Source organism: Siphateles boraxobius, unplaced genomic scaffold (genome assembly GCF_051911475.1).
Source record: "Siphateles boraxobius isolate OS27281-9 unplaced genomic scaffold, OSU_SipBor_1 77, whole genome shotgun sequence".
NCBI lineage: Eukaryota > Metazoa > Chordata > Actinopteri > Cypriniformes > Leuciscidae > Siphateles > Siphateles boraxobius.
The window spans coordinates 15,713,847-15,720,003 of NW_027509205.1; positions in this window are offsets into that span (position 1 = coordinate 15,713,847).

Genomic DNA, 6,157 nt, shown 5'->3' on the forward strand with positions numbered 1-6,157 from the left:
TCAGATGTGTCAAAATACCATGTGTTCATTAGGTCTTGCAGGGTAAATGCAGCCTAAATAAAGAGATTCTTTTAATTTGACATGTCTTGACAGGAACAGATGTCATCTTTAAAGACTTCTGGTCATTGTTTCCTTGGAACATAAAGAGGCACTAGGAGAGTGATGGACGACAGCTGTGAATCGGGGAAGATTCTGGATCTTCTCTTGCATGAGCGCTGGCTCTCCAAACAGATTTCTTCGGGTTTTTTCAAGCTGGATTAAATGAGCGGTGAAGATTTTTGTAGTTCATTTTCACACATTCTGTTTTAGTTCATCACAATGTGCCAAACAAACACTTGGAATTTTGAGTTTACAGCTGTCTTTTGGGAAAATAACTAAATAGTGTAGTTGTTTTAAGATGAATCTCATGAAAACTTGGCAAGGTCATGTTTCACCCCAGATTATTTATTTTTATTTTTGTGTGTGTGTGTGTGTAACCATTTGGATTTTAGGCCATCATTTTTATGAAATGCAATCACACTTTCCTCCCATTCTCATTAGACCTATTCAGTAACTAAAATGACCATATGTCATTTTACAAGTAATTACAAGTAACTAACCCTATCCACCTTATTCCTGACGAGTTTACTGCATTTTGAATTATGGGTGGCACTTCCGGTTTGGGGAACTCCCATTCAAAAAGACTGAAACGAATCATTTCAAATCATAAGGTTGCCTTAGAAATAAAGCTGATCCGTCAGTTTGACTTAATGAGCTATTAGTTTTCTTTCATGTTTTATCTAAGAATAACATCAGAATAACGTTACACTTGGTATTTTAACGTGACAGGTTATAACAAGAATATCTATAGTGAGAGCTCTGCATTCTTTTCCTCATGATTATTTTCTTTTTTTCTTTTGAATTTCGCTGTAATAGTATGATAAAGGTCAACATATACTGCACATTTGTGGTCTGTTCTCCAGATTTAATTTACGATGTAGCCTATACCAATTCACTGGAATACTCCCCAAATCCTGCACGTCTCTTTCCAGGTTTGGTTTCACAGGTAAATTTACAATTTATTATCTGTCAAAATGACTGAAATCACTTTAAAATAGAATCACGCAATGCTGAAGTAAAACATTTATTTTTATTTTATTAAGGCAACGTATGTTACATAATACAGATTACCGCCGATGTTGCTGTGGAAAGATACTTTTTCATAGATTATTCATGGTCTGTTGAAAGTACCTTGTTTATGCTTTTACACTTTTAAATGTCCTTTTAATGTTCAATGGTTGAAGGGTAAGTAGAATAATGTAAAGTCATCGTACACGGTTTAAAAATATATTATTGCGTCCAGAGCTAGTCTTTCACTGATTGTTTTCAGCTTAACGGAAGTTACACCCATAATTCGCGCAAAGCGTCATGGGGCGCAGGAATACCTCACCTTAAAATATAATGTGTAACCCATATTTTTATATTACAGCAAAGATAAAGATGTTTGTATGACCAAAAGGATTTTTGAGGGAAAATGTATTTAATTTTCAAAAATAATGAGTATGACTAATAACGAATCATGAAAATGCTACAAAGCAAAACAATGTTATTGATTTGGTACAAAAATAGACATAATTTACTGCTTTTTTTCTTTATTGTTCTGAGGGGCTGTTTACACGACACCATTTGCAACTAAAAACGTAAAACGATTTATGCGTTTTGGCCATTCGTGACAATGGCGTTTTGGGTGGCTGAAAACGCAAACTTTTGAAAACGGGTTTCAAAGTGCAAGTTTTTAAAAACGGTCTCCGTGTAAACAACAAAACCGCCAATCTCTGAAGACGATGACATCATGCACATGCGTATTACGTGTTCAGTCTATAGTGTTTCAATGCCATCTAAAGACCTGGCAGTAGAAAACAGCGTTTTTAGTCTTTTTCGTGTGTGACCGGGACCGTTTGACAATGGTGTCGTCTGTACGCGGGGAAAACTCAAATGAAAAACTTGAGTTTCACCCATTTGCTATTTCACAGCCTCTAACCAGTTCATCTTATCTCCCGTTCACCTTATTTCCTCTATATTTTTCTCTTCTGCTTCTCTGTTTCTCTCTTTCAAGCATCTCTCCTCTGCTAGAGGCCTCCTACTGACAGACAGAATCTTGAATGTCTGATGGTCAGAATAAAGAGACACAGATGTGGACAATTATCTTCCCGCTCACTCATGCGGGCAGCACTCTTCTCTCACCCGGCTCTCGGCGGGTCTCTGAGGACAGGGGCCGCTGATGAAGCCTTGGGATCGGCCCCTGGAAATCATGACACCTGCATGAAGGTAATAAGATGGCAGTCGCTGAGAGCTGGTTTGATTACCGAGCTCGGAGACGTGGAGTGTGGTTGGCAGTGGAATGTAGACAGTGTGATTAGGGGGGACAGATCTTGGCTGTTATTTCTCATGGTGTCGCACGTGTAGATGTTGTAAATATGTCGAAGTATCGGTTCTGGCTGAGTCAGTCGTTTACGACACAGCTTGGTGTGTGCCATCTGAATGCCATAGTGACAAGTTTTATTCAGAGATCTCCAAAAACAGAATAAATGACATCTTCTTCAATGACATCTAGCCTACAATGACTGGTTAGCTACTGTTCATCGATTCATTTGGAAAATTATTAGGTACAGTAGACACATGTTCATTTTTCTCAAGAAAATAAATATCTCACTAATGCTGTAAACATACAGAGAGCCCAGACAGCTGGTATTATTATTAAAGGTTAAAAATAACAACTCAAAGAAAATATTTTGCGTTTTTTTATAATAACAACTTTATAATATTTTAATGTTATAAGTAAAAATATAAAATGTAGCCTAATATAGTGGACATATTTAGCAAAACACTCCTCTCTTTAGCTAATTTTTCCAGCCTATATATGGTCATTAAATGGCTTTCCTGAGGTAAATGTAACATGACATTGCTCTCCAGGTGTTTTATTGTCCTCTTACCGCGGTTGAAAAACACTGATTGATCTGAGACATTTACATTTCGGTAAGTTGTAGCCTACTAGACCTTATTCACTGCAGCGCCATCTTTGATTTTTAATGGGAATGAAAGCGAGACTGTGAGGGACAGTCACAGACATACATCTCTTCAATGAGCTGTAATGTTATTTAATGTGTTTTTGGATTGTTCTGCTCATGAAACACTAGAAAAATATCTTTCCAAAAATTTCAGTAGACAAAAAACACCTGACAATAAACGGTGGAAAATTGTAAGTAATCTAGGAGATTTAGGCTATACAGCTTTTTACAGCGGGTGCCATTGGAAACAGGCAAGTCTATCCCTCACAGCCTCACTTTCATGGCGCTGCTCTGAATAAGGTCTATATCTTTCACCATACGAATTTTTCATTCGGGGTTATTTACTAGTAGTAAAGAAGAGTCAAAGGTGATAGGTTCACGTGCCGCTTGAACTTAGGCGCAACAGCGATCTATCACGTCACATTTCAAGCGCCAAACGGTATTTGTTATTTGAATTTCGTAATAAAATTTGCAGAATCTGAGAGCTGATAATTTGTTTTATATCAAAAGTAACCTGCTCTGTCTTGTCATGTCAGTGTCCTCTTTGCTTTGGATTTTTCTCTGCGTGAGGAAAAGGATGTGTGGCGTGAGAGCGTGTGAAAAGTCTCTCTCTCTCTCTCTCTCTCTCAATAACAGACTGTCTATTTGACTCGTGTGTGTGTGTGTGTGTGTGTGTGTGTGTGTGTGTGTGTGTGTGTGTGTGTGTGTGTGACAAACTTAAAGCAGCAGTAGGGAGTTTTGAGAAAATGTTGACTTAGCCTGAAAATTTAAACAAGCACAACTTACAGGTCCAACCCCCTTGCTCTCTGCTGCGCTACAGCCCTCCCTCCACAGCTCCTCCCCCACAGCGGAGCCTGCCGTGAACGCGCAGGCTAGTAAGCAGGACCACCGATGATGGCGGATTATAAACAGTTATGGAACATTCACTAATAGGGACGAAACATCAACAATATGCTTTACATTGACTATGGCCTTCCCATACTTTGTCTACAAACTTGGTCCTCAAATCATTATGTATTTTGCAATACATGTAACTTTATAACGTTGCACTCTTTCTATAAGTTATAAATTGCTAGTAAGATAACGTTAAAGGATTAGTGCACTTTAAAAAAAACTTTTGCTGATAATTTACTCACCCCCATGTCATCCAAGATGTCCATGTCTTTCTTTCTTCAGTCGAAAAGAAATTAAGGTTTTTGATAAAAACATTCCAGGCTTTTTCTCCATATAATGGACTTCAATAGGACACAAACGTTTCGAGGACCAAATTACAGTTTCAGTGCAGCTTCAAATGGCTTAAAACGATACCAGACGATGAATAAGGGTCTTATCTAGCGAAACGATCGGTCATTTCAAAAATAAATAAAAAAATTTAAGTTTTATAAGCACAAATGCTCGCCTTGCTCTGTTCTGTGATGCACGTTCGTGATCCTGTTCGAACTCGTTCATCAAAAGGAACAAATCTTTTTTCGAGTCATTTCGTTCATTGAATGAACGAAATGACTCAGAAAAAGACTCGTTCAAAATGAAAAAATCTTTTTTCGAGTGATTTCGTTCTTTGAATGAACGAAATGACTCGAAAAAAGATTTGTTTATTTGGATGAACGAGTTCGAACAGAAGAGTCACGAACGACGGTACGCGCTCGCGGTGTGCAAGAGAGGGGTGATCAGCGCGTACACGAGCGTGATTGACACTGCTAAGACATTCCTCCTGGCTCTGATTGGTTGTTTCTGACCGGGAGCGGTGTATTTCTGCAAATGGCTATAGGACCACTGGGAGGAGCCAGAGGAGCTTGATTTTTTTCACAGATTATCTGTCTGGTATTCTACTGTCAGGACATAATGACAGTTTTAACAAATATTTGTTTACAAAAGCTACCTACTGGAGCTTTAACAGTAGCCTACACTTAATAATAACACTAGGCTACTACAATGTACCTGATTAAATAACATATGTGTACATCTTTAGGTCTAAAAAAAAACATTTCTGTATGTGTAAAATAAGTTAATCTACTAAATTAATTAACAATTAATTAACAAACGTACTTAATGGTAGCCTATATTTAATAAACACCACTACAATGTACCAGATTAAAGCAAGTGTTTTGCACATCTTAAAGTCTAACAAAAAATAACATGTCAATGTGCGTGTGAGTGTGTGTATATTCTTAATCAGAGTCAAAGTTCTGACAGATGAATAATGCTGGTGACCCTGGAGTGCAGGCCTTATGGGCCCAGAAACTGTATAGGGCGTATTTCACCCAAATCTTCTTTTGGCTTTGAGTTGTTTTTTGCTCCATGCAAACCACTTTATTTAAAACACTGTCTGAGACGCCTCTGTCAGTCTAGTTGCCCCAGTTATTCTTTATAAACATTAAAATCAATAAAATTCTTAGTTATATTCTTAGTAAGGGGATGGTTGTAACACTTTTTAAATAAGTCTTACAACCCACATCACCCCTGTCAGCCAATGTTTAGCTAGCTGTATTAGCATAGTGGTTTGAAATTAGCAGGGGGGGGGGGGGGGGAATGCATCACATATTGCCTAATTTAATCTAATTTAAGTCATACAATTTTATCTGCAATAGCAAATACTAAACAAAATATAGTAATGGTCAAAATGTTACTTTTTGACCTCAAAATTATTTATTTCTCTATATATTCTGCACGTGCCTGTTTCCAGCCTTGACAATCACCATGCTGGATTGGGGAGGAAGTAGGAAAATACTGAAGTGATCACATGACTCATATATTATCCCTAATTGATGGAATTTATGGTGTTACAACTCTCCCCATGTTACAACCATCCCTGGTCTCCCCTACATTCAATTAACATTCTAAATAAAATTTATATATATATATATATATATATATATATATATATATATATATATATATATATATATATGTGTGTGTACACATATATAAAAGACCTGGGTTATATAAAATACCTGGGTTACATATATAAAAGACCATATATAAGACCTGGGTTTGCGGACCTCAAACCCAGGTCTCCGGTGTGAGAGTCAGTCACTCAAACAAGTGCGAGTAAACCTCACTCCTCTGATCTCAATTAGGCGCTCTAGCGACAGACGCTAGAGGCTACAGTC